This window comes from Pleurodeles waltl, chromosome 2_2, assembly GCF_031143425.1.
Source record: "Pleurodeles waltl isolate 20211129_DDA chromosome 2_2, aPleWal1.hap1.20221129, whole genome shotgun sequence".
In the NCBI taxonomy this organism is placed as follows: Eukaryota; Metazoa; Chordata; class Amphibia; order Caudata; family Salamandridae; genus Pleurodeles; species Pleurodeles waltl.
The window spans coordinates 366,157,957-366,180,639 of NC_090439.1; positions in this window are offsets into that span (position 1 = coordinate 366,157,957).

A 22,683-nucleotide genomic window follows, 5' to 3' on the forward strand; every position below is an offset into this window, starting at 1 on the left:
AAGCCGATGATGGGCCAGGCAACTCCTGCTCCTGAGAAGCCGCCGGTTCTTGAAGAGGCTCGACTTCAAACACCGACAAAGGTGAAGTCGGAGTCGTAGGAGGTGGAGGAGTGACGGTCGGGCTAATCTCCCACGTCGGATGGCGCCGAGCTGATGGAGATGCAGATCTGGACCTGGACCGACCTCTACTCGATCGGCGTTGGGAGTCGTGACGGCGCCGAGAGTCTCCATGACGACGATGAGTCCTCGAAGATTTAGAAGAGGACTCTCTCCGATGCCGCCTTTCCTTCCTCTTCTTGGAACGGGCCAAGAACAATTTAGCCTCTCTTTCCTTAAGGGCCTTAGGGTTCAGGCGCTGGCAGGACCCGCATGACTCGACCTCATGGCTGGAACTAAGGCACCAGATACAATTTTCATGGGGGTCAGTGACCGACATCCGACCCCCACACTGGTTACAAGGCTTAAAACCAGATTTTCTTGGCTGCAACATTGTAACTATAGATGCACAACTGTAGCTCCCTGTTAGCCTCGAAGAAAAACCATTATTCGAAGGCACGGAAAAAAGGGAACTGACGTCTGCACGTCGAGGAGGGCTTCTTATTGCCTAGATGACATCAAACGGCATCGCGTGGAGTCGGGCTATTGTGACGTCATCGTCGACGTGCAGAGCTAGAAGAAATTTCCATCGAAGCTGGTGCGAGGGGAGAATTCTTTAGGTGAGGAATCCACAGGTAGGTGTATCCATCAGAAAGCTAAGTTTTATTAATAATAGTTCACGAGAATCTATTCCAACACCTTGGGCAACCCTTGGTGATTATCTATCTTTATAAATTGGTTTTGTGCACTGTCTTCATGACATTGAGTTTGTGGTTGAAATTCAAAAATGTACTTTATTCCTCATTGGAGTTTTCCTTTTGTGGCCCTATTGGTAATGGTGTCTAAATAGTGTGGGGTGTGCCGAAATTTTGTTGATGGTTCACCACACTATTTTCTGGGTCCAAATGTCTGTCAACCTCATTGAGCATTTGATTCCTGCGAAGGATGAAAAATGCATCCACACAAGCCTTAAACTCCACTTTTATTACAGGTATGTTACTTCTCAGGTGGGCCCTAGGTATCCCATAGGGCAGGGTGCTGTGCAATTAAAAGGTAGGGCATGTGCTTTTAAGTTTTGCATGTCCTGGTATTGAAAAACTCCCACATTTATTTTTCACTAATATGAGGCCTACCCCTCTCATAGGTTAACAATGGGAATTCCTAATTACACTGTTAAGCCTTAATTCCTGAACGAGAAGGAGTATGTGGGAAGTTGGCTCTGTATATACTATTTCAAAGTAAGAAATAGTGTACACAGAGTCCAAGGTTTCCCCTTAGAGGTAAGATAGTGGCAAAATTTGATAATTCTAATGCTCTATTTTGTGGTAGTGTGGTCGAGTAGTTGGCTTATCAGTGGGTAGTGTTAAGCATTTGTTGTACATACACAGGCAATAAATGAGGAACACACACTCAAAGACTTACTCCAGGCCAATATGTTTTTATATAGAAAAATATATTTTCTTAATTTATTTTAAGAACACAGGTTCAAGATTTGAAGTAAATACATAAGATGCAAGGTACTCCACACAGGTAAGTTAGGAACTTTGAATAAAAGCAATATCATATACAGTCTTTCTTAAAATGGCAATAAGCTATTTTACAAGTGGACACAGTGTAAAAATCAACAGTTCCTGGGAGAGGTAAGTGTAAGGAAATGCCTCCTTGGCATGGTTACCCCCTGACTTTTTGCCTTTGCTGATGCCAAGTTATGATTTGAAAGTGTTCTGAGGCCTGGTAATCAGGCCCCAGCACCAGTGTTCTTTCCCTAACCTGTACCTTTGTCTCCACAATTGGCACACCCTGGCATCCAGGTAAGTCCCTTATAACTGGTAGCCCTGGTACCAAGGGCCCTGATGCCAGGGAAGGTCTCTAAGGGCTGCAGCATGGCTTATGCCACCCTGGGGACCCCTCACTCAGCACAGACACACTGCTTGCCAGCTTGTGAATGCTGGTGGGGAGAAAATGACTAAGTCGACATGGCACTCCCCTCAGGGTGCCATGCCAACCTCGCACTGCCTATGGCATAGATAAGTCACCCCTCTAGCAGGCCTTACAGCCCTAAGGCAGGGTGCACTATACCATAGGTGAGGGCATAGGTGCATGAGCACTGCGCCCCTACAGTGTCTAAGCAAAACCTTAGACATTGTAAGTGTAGGGTAGCCACAAGAGTATATGTCTGGTAGTCTGTAAAACACGAACTCCACAGCACCATAATGGCTACACTGAAAACTGGGAAGTTTGGTATCAAACTTCTCAGCACAATAAATGCACACTGATGCCAGTGTACATTTTATTGTGAAATACGCCCAGAGGGCATCTTCGAGATGCCCCCTGAAAACATACCCGACTTCCAGTGTGGGCTGATTTGTTGTACCAGCCTGCCACACACCAGACAGGTTGCTGGCCACATGGGGAGAGTGCCTTTGTCACTCTGTGGCCAGGAACAAAGCCTGTACTGGGTGGACGTGCTTCTCACCTCCCCCTGCAGGAACTGTAACACCTGGCGGTGAGTCTCAAAGGCTCACCCCATTTGTTACAGCGCCACAGGGCATCCCAGCTAGTGGAGATGCCCTCCCCTCCGGCCACAGCCCCCACTTTTGGCGGCAAGGCCGGAGGAGATAATGAGAAAAACAAGGAGGAGTCACTGGCCAGTCAGGACAACCCCTAAGGTGTCCTGAGCTGAGGTGACTCTGACTTTTAGAATTCCTCCATCTTACAGATGGAGGATTCCCCCAATAGGATTAGGGATGTGACCCCCTCCCCACCGGGAGGAGGCACAAAGAGGGTGTAGCCACCCTCAAGGTTAGTAGCCATTGGCTGCTATCCTCCCAGACCGAAATACACCCCTAAATTGAGTATTTAGGGGCCCCCAGAACCTAGGAAGATATATTCCTGCAACCTGAAGACGAAGAAGGACTGCTGACCTGATGCCCTGCAGAGAAGACGGAGACACCAACTGCTTTGGCCCCAGCCCTACCGGCCTGTCTCCCACTTCGGGAAAAACTGCAACAGCGACGCGTCCCCCAGGGTCCAGCGACCTCTGAAGCCTCAGAGGACTACCCTGCATCTAAAAGGACCAAGAACTCCCGAACGACAGCGCCCCTGTTCCAAAGAAACTGCAACTTTGCAACAAAGAAGCAACTTTTAAAGACCACACATTTCCCGCCGGAAGCGTGAGACTTTCCACTCTGCACCCGACGCCCCCGGCTCGACCTGTGGAAAACCAACACTACAGGGAGGATTCCCTAGCGAACGCAAGCCCGTGAGTAGCCAGAGTTGACCCCTCTGAGCCCCCACAGCGACGCCTGCAGAGGGAATCCAGAGACTCCCCCTGACCGCGACCCCCTGCTTAAAAGAACCCGATGCCTGGTAAACACATTGCACCCGCAGCCCCCAGGACCTGAAGGATCCGACCACCAGTGCAGGAGCGACCCCCAGGTGGCCCTCTTCCTAGCCCAGGTGGTGGCTACCCCGAGGAGTCCCCACCCTTTCATGCCTGTATCGCTGAAGAGACCCCCGGGTCTCCCATTGAAACCCATTGCGAACCCGACCCCTGTTTGCACTCTGCCCCCAGCCGCCCCTGTGCCGCTGAGGGTGTACTTTCTGTACTGACTTGTGTCCCCCCCGGTGCCCTACAAAACCCCCCAGGTCTGCCCTCCGAAGTCACGGGTACTTACCTGCTGGCAGACTTGAACCGGGGCACCCCTATCTCCATTGAAGCCTAGGCGTTTTGGGCACCACTTTGACCTCTGCACCTGACCGGCCCTGAGCTGCTGGTGTGGTAACTTTGGGGTTGCCCTGAACATCCAACGGTGGGCTACCTTGGACCCAACTTTGAACCCTGTAAGTGCTTTACTTACCTGTGAAACTAACAAATAGTTACCTCCCCCAGGAACTGTTGAATTTTGCACTGTGTCCAATTTTAAAATAGCTTATTGCCATTTGTGCCAAAACTGTACATGCTATTGTGATGATTCAAAGTTCCTCAGATACCTGAGTGAAATACCTTTCATTTAAAGTATTGTTTGTAAATCTTGAACCTGTGTTTCTTAAAATAAACTAAGAAATAATATTTTTCTATATAAAAAACCTTTTGGCCTGGAATTGTTTTTGAGTGTGTGTTCCCCATTTATTGCCTGTGTGTGTACAACAAATGCTTAACACTACCCTCTGATAAGCCTACTGCTCGACCACACTAACACAAAATAGAGCATTAAAATTATCTCTTTTTGCCACTATCTTATCTCTAAGGGGAACCCTTGGACTCTGTACATGCTATTTCTTACTTTCAAATAGTACATACAGAGCCAACTTCCTACATTGGTGGATTAGCGGTGGGGTACAAGACTTTGCATTTGCTAGACTACTCAGCCAATACCTGATCACACGACTAAATTCCCAAAATTGTCATTAGAAACTGATTTTTGAAATTTGAGCTATTTTTCCAAATTTTTAAAGTCCTACTAGGGGCTTGTGTTAGTCCCTGTTAGCATTTCTTTTAGAGTTTAAAAAGTTTTGTAAAAGTTTGAATTAAGTTCCAGAGATAGTTTTAGATTCTTAAAAAGTATTCAAACTTTTAGAAACATAATGGGGGTCATTACAACATTGGCGGTAAAATGCGCTTACCGCCGTGCAGAAGACCGCCAATACACCGCCGCGGCCGTGGGATTCCACCACAGCTATTATGACACACAACTTGGAATCCGCAGAAATTCAGACACCCACACAACACCACCACACCAAAGGTCAGTGATAAACTGGCGGAAACAAATCCTCCACCTCCACGCCAACAGAAACACGCCCATGCTATTACGACCCACGAATCCACGCGGCGGTCTGTCAACCGCGGTATTCCATTGGCGGTACACACTGCCCTCCCAAAATACACACACATCTCCAAAACACCGCCACATTGGACAATTCCAAATACACACACCAGAGACACATACAAACACCACTCCCACACACCCAATACAATATAAAACACACACCCACATCACCCACAAACCCCTACTACCAAAATTTAGAGACGAAGGCGACAGAGAGCACAGAATAGACAACCCCACTACACAGAGGCACACAACACCATCACCCACACAACATCCACGCACAAAACACCACACACCACTACACTCACCGCAACCATCACCACATACACCACCCCACACATCACCCACACCACCCCATGGCATGCCAAAGACACCCCCGCTTCTCCGAGGAGGAGTTGAGGGTCATGGTGGAGGAAATCGTCCGGGTAGAGCCACAGCTATTTGGCTCACAGGTACAGCACACATCAATAGCCAGGAAGATGGAGTTATGGCGCAGAATAGTGGACAGGGTGAACGCCGTGGGACAGCACCCAAGAAATAGGGAGGACATCAGGAAGAGGTGGAACGACATATGGGGGAAGGTGCGTTGAACGGTCTCCAGGCACAACATCGCAGTACAGCGGACTGGCGGCGGACCCCCACCTCCTCCCCCACAACTAACAACATGGGAGGAGCAAGTCTTGACCATCTTGCATCCTGAGGGCCTCGCAGGAGTCGGTGGAGGATGGGACACTGGTAAGTCAAATCTTAACTATCATATCCCCCACCCTACCTGCATGCTATCACATACCCCCTCCCTCCCCCCCTCCCCATTACTACAACTCCTCACTAATGTACCCATGACACCAACCACCCATCCCAACACTAAGCCCTGCATGACACAACTAAGCATGGACACCCATCACTAAAGCATGCCCACTGCACATACCCAGTACACCCCCCCAACCATCACCACACAAACCCACACACAGGAATGCTTGCACTGGGGTACACAAACACCCACCCATTGCACACCATTACACACACACATGCAATAATCATGCTCTTATGCCCCTGCAGGAACCCGAAGGACCGTCACCACACCAGAGGGTTCAGACAACAGCACTCCACCCCCAGAAGAGGCCCACAGTGACAAGAGCAGCTCTGCCCTACTGTATCCTGATGACCAGCCCGGACCATCGTGGGCCTTGGGACAGTCGGTTCCCCTTGCACAGGCACAGCCTAACACCGACCTTCCACCCTCTGGTAACACCAGCACAGCACCCACCCAGCGGGCCCAAACCTCCCTACCCAGAACAACTCAATCAGCGGTGTGTCCACCACTACAGGGCACCCAGGGTAACCCACCACCCCAACAACAACAGGGACCTGGGGGCAGTGGTAGTGGGCACACGGTCCAGGGGATGGACAGGCCAAGGGAACCCACTCTCCACGAGGCCCTCTCCTCCATCATGGGAGCATACCACCATTCCCAAGAGACGATGGCGGCGGTCCTGGACAAGTTGCAGGAGACCCTGCGCCTGCAGGACGAACTGTATTTGGGGTTCAGGGAGGAGCTCAGGACCATCAGCTCCGCCCTGGGCACCATCGTAGGGGTGCTGAAGGACATACAGCAGACCTTGAGGGACACCGTGGCACTCCCAGGGGCCCCTGACACTAGCATGGACGATGAACTGCCCACCACCTCCGCCGGCGCTAGTGGACAGTACGCCCCACCACAGGACCAACACACCAGCACCCCACCCCCTGCAGATGGACAACCACCACGCAAGCGGTCCCTGAGATCCAGGAACAGGACAGAGCAAGATGGCAAGACCCCCGCCAGGAAATGAGACCACCCTGATTGTCACCCCACTGTCCCACTTTGTCCATACTTATACTGCCCCAGCTCCACTTCCTATGCCCAGATGGGCAGTGCACCTGTGAGACTAATAGACTGGACTCTGCCATGGACATTGCTCCGCCATCACCCATCCTTATTTTACGACCCCTTCCCATTTCTGAGCACTTCAATAAACACCCTTGAAACACAAAACAATCTGGAGTCAGTCTGTGATTTAGTAAAAATGTATTATCAATGACAGTGTCATGATGGGTGTACCATTGTAAATCTAACATACCTATGTCACACATCACAAGCCCTTGAAGGATGCAAGCAGTTGACACGTAGGTAACCACACCTGTGAAACCGTAATGGGAGGGTACAACTCAGCTACCAAATAGTGATTTAAATCAAAAAACAGGATAGAGCTAGACGTGTGAAAGTTAATGTTATGCTAAAAATGAAAATGTTCTCACCTGTGTCTTACTGGAAATATTGCTGTATGACTGACTCCCTGTTGTCGTTGTCTTCTTCATCAGCTTCATCCTCATCACTGTCCACAGGCTCCACAGCTGCTACAACACCGTCATCGGGATCATCCTCCTGCAGAAAAGGCACCTGGCGTCGCAAAGCCAAATTATGGAGCATGGAGCAGGCGATGATGATGTCGCACACCTTCTTCGGTGAGTAGAATAGGGATCCACCTGTAATATGGAGGCACCTGAACCTGGCCTTCAGGAGGCCGAAGGTGCGTTCAATCACCCTCCTAGTCCACCCATGGGCCTCATTGTACCATTCCTCTGCCCTGGTCCTGGGATTCCTCACTGGGGTCAATGGCCAGGACAGGTTGGGGTAACCAGAGTCCCACAATAGCCATACACGGTGCCTCTGGAGTTGACCCATCATATCAGGGATGCTGCTATTCCGCAGGATTTAGGCGTCATGCACTGAGCCAGGGAACATAGCATTCACATGGGAGATGTACTGGCCTGCCAAACATACCATCTGTACATTCATGGAATGATAACTCTTCCGGTTCCTGTACACCTGTTCACTCCTGTGGGGGGGGGGGACCAGAGATACATGGGTCCCATCAATAGCACCTATGACGTTGGGGATATGTCCAAGGGCATAGAAGTCACCTTTCACTGTAGGCAAATCCTCCACCTCAGGGAAAATTATGTATCTCCTTACGTGTTTCAGCAGGGCAGACAACACTCTGGACAACACGTTGGAAAACATAGGCTGGGACATCCCTGATGCCATGGCCACAGTTGTCTGAAAAGAGCCACTTGCAAGGAAATGGAGAACTGACAGCACCTGCACGTCAGGGGGGATTCCAGTCGGATGGCGGATTGGTGACATCAGGTCTGGCTCCAACTGGGTACATAGTTCCTGGATTGTGGCACGGTCAAACGGTAGGTTACGATGACATGTTGCTCTTCCATTGTTAACAGGTCCACCAGCGGTCGGTACACCGGAGGATTCCGCCATCTTCTCATATGTCCCAGCAGACGGTGCCTACGAAGGACAACAGCGAAGAACCAGTCATTGTTCCTCCAGGTATGTACCCACAGTCACACACAAGACTACACCACTCACAAAACCCTTCCTGTATGTGTGTTGAGTGTAGGCCTAGCTATGTGTGACGCAGTAGGAAATGAAGCCATGTGGGCCCCTGAAATGGCGGCTGCCTGACCTCTAAAGTGGGACAATGGGATTGTGGGGTAACTGCGCTGGCGTTGCAAACCGTCGCGGTAGGCGGTCGTAGACCGCGGAGCAATGCTGCATTGGTTAACATTGGACCCTATGGGTCCCAGGAGCCAATGAACAGGTGCGCTGGCGATGATGATGCGCACCGCCGTGGACGTCACCACCATTTTCTATCTCTTCAATCACTAGATACCTGACCTTCGACAGGAGAGGACCTACACTGCAAGTGCTGCTGTGACCTCGGTCTGGAAGTGACGATGGCTGCTGCGTCTGGGGAAAGGGCCCCTGCCTTCACTGCACAGGAGTTGGAGAAACTGGTAGACGGGGTCCTCCCCCAGTACACGCTACTCTACGGTCCTCCAGACCAACAGGTTAGTACACAGGGAGTACGTTGTATGGGCTAGGCCTGGATGGAGAGGGCTGGTTGGAAGAGGGAAGGGGGCAGAGTTCATAGAACATTAATGCATGGGAATGAATGGGCCACATGGCCAGAGTAGGGAGGGGGCCACTCACAATGACGGTGCAGTTGGTAATGACTGTTCCTCTGTCCTTGTGCATGTCATGTAGGTCAGCACCCACCAGAAGAGGGACATTTGGCGTGCCATCGCCAAGGAGGTCCGGACCCTGGGGGCCCACCAGAGACGGGGCACCCACTGCCGTAAGAGATGGGAGGACATTCGCCACTGCAGCAAGAAGATGGCGGAGGCTCAGCTGGGGATGGCCTCCCAATGTGGGAGGGGTGCCCGTCGCACCATGACCCCCCTGATGTTCCGGATCCTGGCGGTGGCCTACCCGGAGTTGGATGGGTGCTTGAGGGCATCACAGCAGACATAAGGGGGTGAGTACAACTTCATTCTGCGGAATTTACGTGCAGCGGAGGTGTCTGGGTGGGGGAGGTGGGCTGTGGGTGTCCCTATGCCAGGGCGAGTTAGGTAGGCAAGGCCCCTCCGTAATGTAGGCCATGTGGCACTGTACCCCACCTCAGCAGAGTGCCAAGTCGAGGTATAGTTGCCCCTGTGGCATCCATGTGCGCAGATGTCCACCATTGCCATATAGGCCATATCCCAGAAATTGCATGTGCAGAAGGCAGGAGAACGGCGTAATGCAGGGGGCAGCTGCGTTTGTTTTGTCCGCCAATGGTAGCGGTATGCCATGCACTAAAACCCTCTTTCTTCTGTCTCCCCCCCTTTTTCTGCTCTCCCTGTCCTTTTGTACATCAGCATCAACAGGCGGAGGTACAGTGGCACCGGAGCATGAGGGAGCTGCATCCCACATGGCCATGGAGGGCCACACCACAGACCAGTGGGACGGAGGGCGAGGGGAGCTTCACGTCGGCCACCGGATCACCAAGCAGCGACACAGACTCGTTCTACGATGTGGGCTCCCTTGTGGTGGCGGCACCATCTGTGCCCCCCACCTCTACAGGTACAGCCGCCACCTCCCCTACCAGCACCGCCCTCCCAGCAGCCCCTCAGCGTTCGCCCGTGCCCACTCACCCAGGAGGGTGGGCATCACCTTCACCCCAGGCACCTCAGGCCCTGCCCCAGTCACCCCTGCTGCCCTCAGTGAGGAGGCCATTGACCTCCTCAGGTCACTCACTGTTGGGCAGTCTACCATTGTGAATGCCATCCAGGGTGTAGAACGAGAGTTGCAACATGGTAATGCATTCCTGGAGGGCATTCATTCTTGTCAGGCTGTCCTTCAGCGAACCCTGCAATCTTTGGCCTCAGCACTGATGGCAGCCATTGTCCCTGTGTCTAGCCTCCCCCCTCCAACTTCCTCCACCCAGACCCAATCTCCTGTACCCCAGCCCATCCCAAGCACACCTACAGACCAGCATGCACACAAGTCAACACACCCAAGTAGCTCAAGCAAACATAGGCACCACACACACAACAGGCACTCACGCAAGCCTCAGCCACATACAGACACAACAACATCCACTGCCTCCACTGTGTCCCCCTCCCCCTCTTCTCCCTCATCCCTCCCAGTCTCGTCTACACACACACCTGCATGCACCACATCTACAGGCACCATGAATCGCACCAGGACACCCAGCACCACAAGCCGCTCACCTGCACTCACCACCTCCACTGCCATTTACACGTCCCCTGTGTCCCCTCCCAGTGTGTCTGTGACGCCCCCTTCCAAAGTACACAAACGCCGGCAATCACTCACCCAACATCCATCCACCTCACGACAGCCTCCAGTGCCTGCACCTGCACCCAAAACACCTAAAGTGACACCTCCGACAACCACCTCCTCTTCCTCCTCTTCCTCCACTCCCAGACCCCCTCCAGCTACCCATCCCAGTGTTCGTCAGAAACTGTCCCTCTCTAAAGTTGACCTTTTTGCCCCCACCCTCCCTCCAATTCATCAGTCCCGTCGTAGCGCCTCAGCCAAAAAGCCTCCAATACCAGTGGTGCCTGTTCAAGGTTTTTGGAGTGCACCGGCCACCAGGGCAGGCAGTAGGACCCTGAGCCAAGGCACTGGCAGCCCACCCCCTGTAAAGGCTCTAAAATTGGAGAGTGGACGACGGGACCGTGTTAAGACTCCTGGTGGGAAAACAACTGACATGGGTTCTAAGGGGATTGGAGAGTCAGCTGTGACTCCACCAAAGGTGAGGAAGCCTCCACAGCCTGTTGTGAGTGTCACGGCGGAGAAGTGCGCCATCATTTCCGGCGGTCGATACACAACCGCCAGCACCGTCGTTACTGGTCCAGAGACCACCGCCAGAGTCACAGCCCAGGAGGGCCCAAGTATCGTCACTGGTCAGGAGACCACCGCTGGAGTCATTGCCCAGGAGGGCCCAAGTATCGTCACTGGTCAGGAGACCACCGCCACCACCAGAGTCATTGCCCAGTAGGGCCCAAGTATTGTCACTGGTCAGGAGACCACCGCCAGAGTCACAGCCCAGGAGGGCCCAAGTATTGTCACTGGTCAGGAGACCACTTCCGGAGTCACAGCCCTGGAGGGCCCAAGTATCGTCACTGGTCAGGAGACCACTGCCAGAGTCACAGCCCTGGAGGGCCCAAGTATCATCACAGATCAGGAGACCACTGCCAGAGTCACAGCCCAGGAGGGCCCAAGTATCATCACTGGTCAGGAGACCACCGCCGGAGTCACAGCCCTGGAGGGCCCAAGTATCGTCACTGGTCAGGAGACCACTGCCACCATCGGAGTCAGTGACCTGGAGGGCCCAAGTATCGTCACTGGTCAGGAGACCACCACCAGAGTCACAGCCCAGGAGGGCCCAAGTATCGTCACTGGTCAGGAGACCACCGCCGGAGTCACAGCCCTGGAGGGCCCAAGTATCGTCACTGGTCACGAGACCACCACTACCGCCGGAGTCGGTGCTCTGGAGGGCCCAAGTATCATCACTGGTCAGGAGACCACCGCCAGAGTCACGGCCCAGGAGGGCCCAAGTATTGTCACTGGTCAGGAGACCACTGCCAGAGTCACAGCCCTGGAGGGCCCAAGTATCATCACTAGTCAGGAGACCACCGCCAGAGTCACAGCCCAGGATGGCCCAAGTATCGTCACTGGTCAGGGGACCACCGCCACCGCCGAAGTCAGTGCCCTGGAGGGCCACGGCTGCCACAGCCATGCTGGGCAATGATGAAACGTCATGCCACACACCAATGTCCAGTGTAGAAGACGTCATGCCACACACCAATGTCCAGTGTAGAGAACGTCATGCCACACACCAATGTCCTTATCAGAACCGCCATGGCAAATTACAGCTGAACAGGGCAAAGACCGCCATGGCAAAGCACCGCTGAACAGTCCAGAGACCGCCATGGCAAAGCACCGCTGAACAGTCCTGAACCGCCATGGCAAAGCACCGCTGAACAGGGCAAAGACCACCATGGCAAAGCACCGCTGAACAGGGCAAAGACCACCATGGCAAAGCACCGCTGAACAGTACAGAGACCGCCATGGCAAAGCACCGCTGAACAGTCCTGAACCGCCATGGCAAAGCACCGCTGAACAGGCCAAAGACCGCCATGGCAAAGCACTGCTGAACAGGGCAAAGACCGCCATGGCAAAGCACCGCTGAACAGTCCTGAACCGCCATGGCAAAGCACCGCTGAGCAGGGCAAAGACCGCCATGGCAAAGCACCGCTGAACAGAGCAAAGACCGCCATGGCAAAGCACCGCTGAACAGTCCTGAACCGCCATGGCAAAGCACCGCTGAACAGGGCAAAGACTGCCATGGCAAAGCACCGCTGAACAGGGCAAAGACCGCCATGGCAAAGCACTGCTGAACAGGGCAAAGACCGCCATGGCAAAGCACCGCTGAACAGGGCAAAGACCGCCATGGCAAAGCACCGCTGAACAGGGCAAAGACCGCCATGGCAGAGCACCGCTGAACAGGGCAAAGACCGCCATGGCAAAGCACCGCTGAACAGGGCAAAGACCGCCATGGCAAAGCACCGCTGAAAAGTCCTCAACCGCCATGGCAAAGCACCGCTGAACAGGGCAATGCACCGGGTAGGAATGAAAGGACTGCCACATCAGGCATCCTTATCCCATGTGCAGCTGGGACAGTGACAAGACACGACCTTTCACGGGGAGACTCATCCAGTCTGGGCACCAGTCCCCCCCAGTACCAGTAGTGACCTGCATCAACTTGAGAGACTGTGGCTTTGCACTCCCCAGGATTGAACATTGGGCAACCCTCCCACTGTATAGAGTTGAGAGACTGTGGCTTTGCACTCGCCAGGATTGAACAGTGGGCAAACCACCCACTGTATAGACTTGAGAGACTGTGGCTTTGCACTCCCCAGGATGGCACAGTGGGCAAACCACCCACTGTATAGACTTGAGAGACTGTGGCTTTGCACTCCCCAGGATGGCATAAATGGGCATGGAGCCCCGTCGTGGATCTGGCTTTGCAGTCATCCGGCTGAGGTGCCCCCCCCTTCCCTTCCTCCTGAGGTGCCTGTAGTATTTCTATCTGATGCCCCGGCAGTGTTCTCTCCGATTGAGGTCAGGTATCGTTAGTGGGCCTCTCCCATGCATTTTTGGACTGTTGGTGCACGGACATTTTTATGTACATATCTGCACTACTTCTCGTATTGTATATAATTATGACTGATTTTCAAATATATATCTTTATATTTTTGTATGACATGTATATCGGCACATTACATTGTTTGACCGATTTTCGCTTTGTGTATTCATTCCTCCGGGGGGATTGTGGGTTGTTACTGTGATTTTTTGTGAATGCATTGGTGTGTATGTTGTAATATGCGAGGGTGGGGGTGGTGGTGTTTGGTGGGTGTCCCCCTAACTTTTGCCTCCCCCTGCCCCCATGTCGTAGGTGCAGTACTCACCGTTGTCTGCGGTGCCTACGTAGCTGTTGGTCGTAGAGGAGCAGAAACACAAGGGCAGGGAGTATTTGGAGTTCCAGCTCCATGGATTCCTTTTCCTCGTGGGATATGTTCAGGTGAGCGTTTTCCCATAGCAAAAGCTGTTTCCGTCGTGTTTTTATCCATGGTGAATCCGCCCCGGAAAAGGTGGCGGATTGGCGGGTTGTAATACTGTGGGCGGTAAATTGTCTTCCGCCTGTCTGTTGGCGGTGACCGCCGCGCTGCTTGTCTGTACCGCCGTGGCGGGCGAAGTGTTAAAGTGGCTGTCTTTGTTGGCGGTTTCCGCCAGGTTCATAATTTCCTTTTTTTGTCCGCCGGCCTGTTTGCGGTATTTCCGCTGCTTTAACACCGTCCGCCAGGGTTGTAATGACCCCCAATGTCTGCTGCAGAAGAGATAGTGATGGAACTCAACCTCACCCCTTACCTGCATCTTAGGATGTCAGAGTTAATGTCTCTCTGCAAAATCAAAAAAATAAAACCTGGTTCAAACCCTACCAAAGTACAGCTCCAGGAGATTTTGGCAGTGTTTGCTAAAAACAACCCCTCTGATGATGGCCTCACAGAGGGGGATGCTAGTGATGTGGAGGAAGTCCCATCTCCAGTCCTAGTTAGGGAGCCCAGGGTTTCTCCAACCCTGACTCCAGAAGTGATAGTCAGAGATGTTGCTTCTCTCACAGGAGAGTCTAACAGCTCTGGAAGCATTGGAAGCAGTCTCAATGAAGATGACCTCCTGCTAGCCAGGATAGCCAAAAGATTGGCTTTAGGGAGACACCTCCTAGACATAGAAAGAGAAAGACAAGAGATGGGCTTAGGTCCCATCAATGGTGGCAGCTATTTAAATAGGGTCAGAAATTCTCCTGACATGCTAAAAATCCCCAAAGGGATTGTAACTAAATATGAAGATGGTGATGACATCACCAAATGATTCACAGCTTTTGAGAGGGCTTGTGCAACCACAAAAGTAAACAGATCTCACTGGGGTGCTCTCCTTTGGGAAATGTTCACTGGAAAGTGCACGGATAGACTCCTCACACTCTCTGGAAAAGATGCAGAATCCTATGACCTCATGAAGGCTACCCTGATTGAGGGCTTTGGATTCTCAACTGAGGAGTACAGGATTAGGTTCAGGGGGGCTCAAAAATCCTCCAGCCAGACCTGGGTTGATTTTGTTGACTTCTCAGTCAAAACACTGGATGGTTGGATTAATGGCAGTGGTGTAAATGATTATGATGGGCTGTACAATCTGTTTATGTAAAACACCTTTTAAGTAATTGTTTCAATGATAAACTGCATCAGCATCTGGTAGACCTAGGACCAATTTCTCCTCAAGAATTGGGAAAGAAGGTGGACCATTGGGTAAAGACTAGGGTGACCAAGACTTCCACAGGGGGTGACCAAAAGAAAGGGGTCACAAAGACTCCCCAGGGGAAGTTTGTTGAGACATCCAAGGGTAAAAGTAAAGAGTCTTCTACAGGGCCACAAAAACCTGCTCAGGAGGGAGGGTCCAAAGCCTCTTCACAACCCAATTTTGGGTACAAGGGTAAAAACTGTGATCCCAAAAAGGCCTGGTGTCGTAGCTGTAATCAGCAGGGACACCAAACTGGAGACAAGGCCTGTCCCAAGAAAGGTTCCACTTCAAACTCTACTCCAGTTAGCACTGGAATAGCCAGTCTCCAGGTGGGATCAACAGTGTGCCCAGAGCAAATCAGGGTTCACACTGAAGCTACATTAGTTTCTGAAGGTGGGGTGGACTGAGCCAAACTGGCTGCCTGGCCCGCTAATATGCAAATATACAGGTAGCAACTCTTAATTAATGGGACTAGTGTAGAAGGCCTGAGGGATACAGGTGCCAGTGTCACCATGGTGACAGAGAAACTGGTTTCCCCAGGACAATACCTGACTGGACAAACATATCCAGTCACCAACGCTGACAATCAGACTAAAGTACATCCCATGGCTATGGTAACTTTAGAATGGGGAGGGGTCAATGGCCTGAAACAGTTGGTAGTCTCCTCAAATATCCCATTAGACTGTTTGCTTGGAAATGACCTGGAGTCCTCAGCATGGGCTGAGGTAGAACTCAAAACCCATGCAGCCCTGCTGGGTATCCCTGAACTGGTGTATGTCATTACAAGGGCATAGTGCAAGGCTCAGGGTGAAAAAGTGGTGTTGGAGCCTGGAATAATGGCCCAACACTCCAAGAGAAAAGGAAAGAAGACTGGGGAACCAGCTTCAACACAACAAAAGAAAAAGAACCTCTCTTCCCAGGAAGAAGTTCTGCCCTCTGAGGGAACTGAACCCATGGAGTTGGAACCTTATCAGGTTGAACTCTTAGGCCCAGGGGGACCCACAAGGGAACAGTTGTGTAAGGGCAAATAACCTGTCCCTCTTTTGAAGGCCTTAGGCAGCAAGCTGCTTAAGAGACCAAAGGAAAAAACACTGGAACACATAGGTGGTCATTACAACCCTGGTGGACGGTATTAAAGCGGCGGTAAGACCGCCAACAGGCCGGCGGTAAAAAAATGGTAATTACGACCGTGGCGGAACCCGCCAACAAAGACAGCCACTTTAACACTCCGACCGCCACGGCGGTACAGACAAACAGCTTGGCGGTCACCACCAACAGAGAGGCGGAAGACAAAGTAACGCCCACAGTATCACAACCTACCAATCCGCCATCTTTTCCGGTGCGGATTCACTGCAGATAAAAACACGGCGGAAACAGGACTGCGAAGGGAAAACGCTCACCTCTACACACCCCACGAGGAATCTGGACGCCATGGAACCAGAGCTGCACATCCTGTCAGCCCTCATCTTCTTGCTCCTCTACCAAGAGCACAAACGCCGGCGGCGAAGACCACAGTGAGTACTGCACCTACGACATAGAGGAAGGGGGAGGGAATAAACAGGGGGGCACACACGCAACACCCCCACCCTCACCCACTCCAACACACAATAATACAACATGATACATCACAGTTACACCCTCCAACCCCCCCTGGAAGAATGCAAAGACAAAAGGAAATGAGTGTAACCATTGTAATATATTAAAATGCAGTACGCAAAAATATGTATATACGCCATAAACAAATTATACACCAAGCTTAGTAGTCCAGGTAGTGCTCCAATGAAATCTGTGGAACACTGGGCCCACACAAGATCCCCGACCATGATGGAGAGAACCCTGCAGGGGCATCAGAGAGCAAGAAAACAGGCACCTCAGGGAGAGAGAAAGGGGGGGCACCTCAGCCGGTTGAGTGCACGACGCCAAATCCAAGACAGGGCCACATGCCCACTTTTCAATCCTGGGCAGAGCAAAGCCACAGTCTCTCAAGTCTCTACAGTGGGTGGGTTGCCCACTGTTCAATCCTGGGGGGTGCAAAGCCACAGTCTCTCAAGTCTCTACAGTGAGTGGGTTGCCCACTGCCATATCCTGGGGAGTGCAAAGCCACAGTCTCTCAAGGCTCCACAGTGGGGGGTTGCCCACTGTTCCATCCTGGGGAGTGCAAAGCCACAGTCTATCAAGTGGATGTATCTCTCCACTGGTTCTGGAGGGGGCATGGTGCCCAGAGTGCTTCATCCTGCTAAGGACAGAGGTAGTGGATGACAGTCTCCACTGGTTCTGGAGGGAGCATGGTGCCCAGAGTGCTTCATCCTGCTAAGGACAGAGGTAGTGGATGACAGTCTCCACTGGTTCTGGAGGGGGCTTTGTGCCCAGAGTGCTTCATCCTGCTCGTGACGGACTAAGTAGCATCAGTGCACTTGGCGCTCATGGGCCAGCGCTGCTTGGAGCAGTGGTGCCCTGTTCAGCAGTGCTTGATGCGGCAGTGCCCTGTTCAGCGGTGCTTGAGGTGGCGGTGCCCTGTTCAGCAGTGCTTGGAGCGCCGGTGCCCTGTTCAGCGGTGCTTGAGATGGCGGTGCCCTGTTCAGCAGTGCTTGAGGCGGCGGTGCCCTCTTCAGCGGTGCTTGGAGTGGCGGTGCCATGTTCAGCGGTGCTTGGAGCGGCGGTGCCCTGTTCAGCGGTGCTTGGAGCGGCGGTGCCCTGTTCAGCGGTGCTTGGGGTGGCGGTGCCCTGTTCAGTGGTGCTTGGAGCGGCAGTGCCCTGTTCAGCGGTGCTTGGAGCGGCGGTGCCCTGTTCAGCGGTGCTTGAGGCGGCGGTGCCCTGTTCAGCGGTGCTTGAGGCGGCGGTGCCCGGTTCAACTGTGCTTTGAGCGGCGGTGACCTGTTCAGCGGCGTTTGAGGCGGCGGTGCCCTGTTCAGCAGTGCTTGAGGCGGCGGTGCCCTGTTCAGCGGTGCTTGGAGCGGCGGTGCCCTGTTCAGCGGTGCTTGAGGCTGCGGTGCCCTGTTCAGCGGTGCTTGAGGCGGCGGTGCCCTGTTCAGCGGTGCTTGGAGCGGCAGTGCCCTGTTCAGCGGTGCTTGGAGCAGCGGTGCCCTGTTCAGCGGTGCCTGAGGCGGCGGGCTCCTTTGCAGTGACTCAGCTGATGGCGGTCCTCTCTGTCCCAGCGGGGCTAGTGCTGCCGGTCCTCTCTGTTCCAGCGGGGCTTGTGCTGGCGGTCCTTTCTGTCCCAGCGGGGCTTGTGCTGGCGGTCCTCTCTGTCTCAGTGGGGATGATGTTGGTGGCCTCCTGGCCAGCGGGGATGATGGCTGTGGCCTCCTGGCCAGCGGGGATGATGTCGGTGGCCTCCTGGCCAGCGGGGATGATGTCAGTGGCCTCCTGGCCAGCGACAATGATGGCGGTGGCCTCCAGGGCAGTGGGGATAATGGCGGTCTCCTCCACCGTGCTGCTCTTCCCAGACTTTCCTGGTTTCTTGTGGCTCTTCCCCACCTTGGAAGGTGTCGCAGCTGAGTCCACACTCCCACCGGAACCCCTGGGAGTGTCTTTCGTGACTGGAGTCTTCACCCTCTCCCGCCGGGCACTGGCCAACTTTTGATGCTTGACAGTTTGGCGAATGTCCGTGCTGTGGCTCTGTGCCACACTGGCTGCCCTGGTGGCCAGTGCACTCCAGATTCCGATGACTAAAGGCACCACTGGTCACTGAGATGTTGTGGCTGAGGTGCTAGGTTGGGACCAGGAGAGTCGGGCCCTAGGAGACAGACAGGGTGGTGGAGGTGTGGGAAAGAGGTCAAGGTTGGACAGGAAAAGTTTTTGGGAGACACTGGGATGGGTAGCAGGAGGGAGTTTGGGAGTGGAGGAAGAGGTTGTGGTTGTAGGAGGTGTTCATTTGGTGACTTTGGGTGAAGGTGCATGCACTGGAGGCTGTCGTGAGGTGGATGGCTGTTGGGTGGGTGTGTGCCTGTGTTTGGGTATCTTGGTAGGTGGCGTCACAGACACACTGGGAGAGGGCACAGGGGGCATGTGAATGGTAGTGGGGGTGGTGACTGCACGTGTGCGGGGTGTGGTGGTGGGTGTGCTGGTGATGGCAGTAGTGGCTGTAGAGGTAGTGCATGCAGGTGTGAGTGTAGACGAGACTGGGAGGGAGGAGGGAGACGAGGTGGAGGGGGACAGTGGAGGCAGTGGATGTTGGTGTGTCTGCATGTGTGTGATGCTTGCCTGAGTGCCTGTGGGATTTGTGGTGCTTATGTTTGCCAGAGCTTCCCTTGTTTGTTGAAGTGTGTGCAGGCTGGTCTGAAGGTGTGCTTGGGATAGGCTAAGGTAGAGGGGTTTGGGTCTGGGTGGAGGAAGTTGGAGGGGGGAGGCTAGAGACAGGGACAATGGCTGCCATCAGTGCTGAGGCCAGAGTCTGAAAAGCTCGCTGAAGGGCCGCCTGACCAGAATGAATGCCCTCCAGGAATGCATTTGTTTGTTGCAACTGCCTTTCTACACCCTGGATGGCATTCAACATGGTAGACTGCCCAACAGTGAGGCACCTGAGGAGGTCAATGGCCTCCTCACTGAGGGCAGCAGGGGTGACTGGGGCAGGGCCTGAGGTGCCTGGGGCGAAAGTGATGCCCACCCTCCCGGGAGAGTGGTTACGGTGCAAAGGATGAGGGGCTGCTGGGAGGGCGGTGCTGGTAGGGGGGGTGGCAGCTGTACCTGTACATGGGGGGGGCACAGATGTTGCCGCCACCACAAGGGAGCTCCCATCAGAGGACGAGTCTGTGTCGCTGGTGTCAGCTCCTATCTCCGCCGTGGAGCTCCCCTTGCCCTCCGTCCCACTGGTGAACTCCGAGTCTGTAGTGTGGCCCTCCATGGCCTTGTGGGATGCAGCTCCCTCGTGCTCCGGTGCCACTGCTCCTCCATCTGATGATGCTAATGCACACAAGAACAGGGAGACCACAAAAAGGAGGGGGGCGACAGAAGAAAGACATGTTGAGTGCATGCATTACTGCTACCGTTGGCGGACACGCAGACACAGAAGCCCCCTGCACTACGCCGCGCTCTTCGGCTCCACTGTTCAATCCATGGGAAATGGCCTACTAGGCTATGCACAACATCTGCACACATGGATGACACAGGGGCATGACTAGGTGTACTTGCCACTCTACAGAGGTGGGGTCGGGTGCCACATGGCCTGCCTTATGGAGGTACCTTGCCTACTAAACTCGCCCTTGCCTAGGGAAATCCACAGCCCACCTCCACCACCCAGACCCTCCACTGCGCGCAAAATCAGCAGGATGAGAGTGTACTCACCCCCTTGTGGCTGCTGTGATGCCTTCAAGCGCCCATCCAACTCCGGGTACACCACCGCCAGGATCCTGAACATCAGGGGGGTCATGGTGCGACGGGCACCCCTCCCACGTTGGGAGGCCATCCGCAGCTGAGCCTCTGCGGTCTTTTTGCTCCAGCGGCGAATGTCCTCCCATCTTTTCCGGCAGTGGGTGCTCCGACTGTGGTAGAACCCAAGGGTCCGGACGTCCTTGGCGATGGCACACCAAATATTTTTTTTTCTAGTGGGCACTGACCTACATGAATTGTACAGGGGAAAGAGAAACTTATTGCCAACTGCACTGTCACAGTCATTGGCCCCCATCCCTATCCTTGCCATGTGGCACATGCATGCACGCCGCAATCTCCCCCCCTTACATCCACCCCACTCCACACAGGCATAGCCCATACAGCATGCTCCCAGTGTACTTACCTGTTTGTCTGGAGGACCGTAGAGTAGCGTGTACTGGGGGAGGACTCCGTCCATGAGTTTCTCCAACTTCTCCGGTGTGAAGGCAGGGGCCCTTTCCCCAAACACTCGAGCCATTGTCTCTTCCAGACCGAGGTCACAGCAGCACTTGTAGTGTAGGTCCTCTCCTGTCGAAGATCAGGTATCGAGTGATTGAACAGATAGAAAATGGCGGTCACGTCTGCGGCGGTGCGTACCGTCACCGCCGGAGTACATCGTCATTGGCTCCTGGGACCAATGCAGCATTGCGCAGCGGTCTTTGACCGCCTACCGCGACAGTGTACAACGCCAGCGCAGTTACCTCACATCCCATTGTCCCACTTTAGAGGTCAGGCAGCCCCCATTTCAGGGGCCCACATGGCTTCATTTTTTACTGCGTCACACATACCTAGGCGTAGACTCAACACACATACAGGCCACTTTTCGGATTAGGATTCGTGTTCTGTGTAAGCTGTGGGTACGTACCTCTGAATTGGTTGACTCTGTGCTCACTGTTGTCCTTCATAGGTGCCGTCCGCTGGGACATGTGAGGAGATGGCGGCATCCTCCGGTGTACAGACCGCTGGTGGACCTGTTGACAATGGAGGAAAGACATGTGATCATCACATACAGGCTTGACCGTGCCACAATCCGGGAACTGTGTACCCAGCTGGAGCCAGACCTGATGTCAGCTATCCGCCATCCCACAGGAATCCCCCCTCAAGTGCAGGTGCTGTCAGTGCTCCATTTCATTGCAAGTGGGACATTTCAAACAACAATGGCCATTGCATCAGGGATGTCCCAGCCTATGTTTTCGAAACGTGTTGTCCAGAGTGTTGTCTGCCCTGCTAAAACACATGCGGAGCTACATCGTTTTCCCTCAGGTTGAGGATTTTCCTACAGTGAAAAGTGATTTCTATGCCCTGGGACATATCCCCAACATCATAGGTGTCATTGATGGGACACATGTGGCTTTGGTCCCCCCACAGGAGTGACAAGTGTACAGAAACCGGAAGAGTTATCATTCGATGAATGTACAGATGGTATGTTTGGCAGACCAGTACATCTCCCATGTGAATGCCAAGTTCCCTGGCTCAGTGCATGACGCCTACATCCTGTGGAATAGCAGCATCCCTTATGTGATGGGTCAACTCCAGAGGCACCATGTGTGGCTATTAGGTGAGCACCTGGAAGCAAGACAGTGGGACTGGTTGTCTGGGTCAGGGGATATCCTTACAGGTTAGTGTGTGTCTAACAGTTGTCCCTCACCATTTGCAGGTGACTCTGGTTACCCCAACCTCTCATGGCTACTGACCCCAGTGAGGAATCCCAGGACAAGGGTAGAGGAACGCTACAATGAGGCCCATTGTCGAACACTGCGGATAATCGAGCGGACCTTCGGCCTCCTGAAGGCCAGGTTCAGGTGCCTCCATATGACAGGTGGATCCCTATTCTACTCACCAAAGAAGGTGTGCCAGATCATCGTGGCATGCTGTATGCTTCACAACTTGGCTTTGCGATGACAGGTGCCTTTTCTGCAGGAGGATGGTCCAGATGGCGGTGTTGTTGCAGCTGTGGAGCCTGTGGACAGTGAAGACGAAGAAGCAGAAGAAGAAGACATGGACAACAGGGACTCAGTGATCCTGCAATATTTCCAGTGAGACACAGGTAAGAATACAAACCTGCCTACTACATGTACTTTAACACTACTACCTCTCTACTGTCTGTCGTTTTCACCCAGTGTATGGTCACTG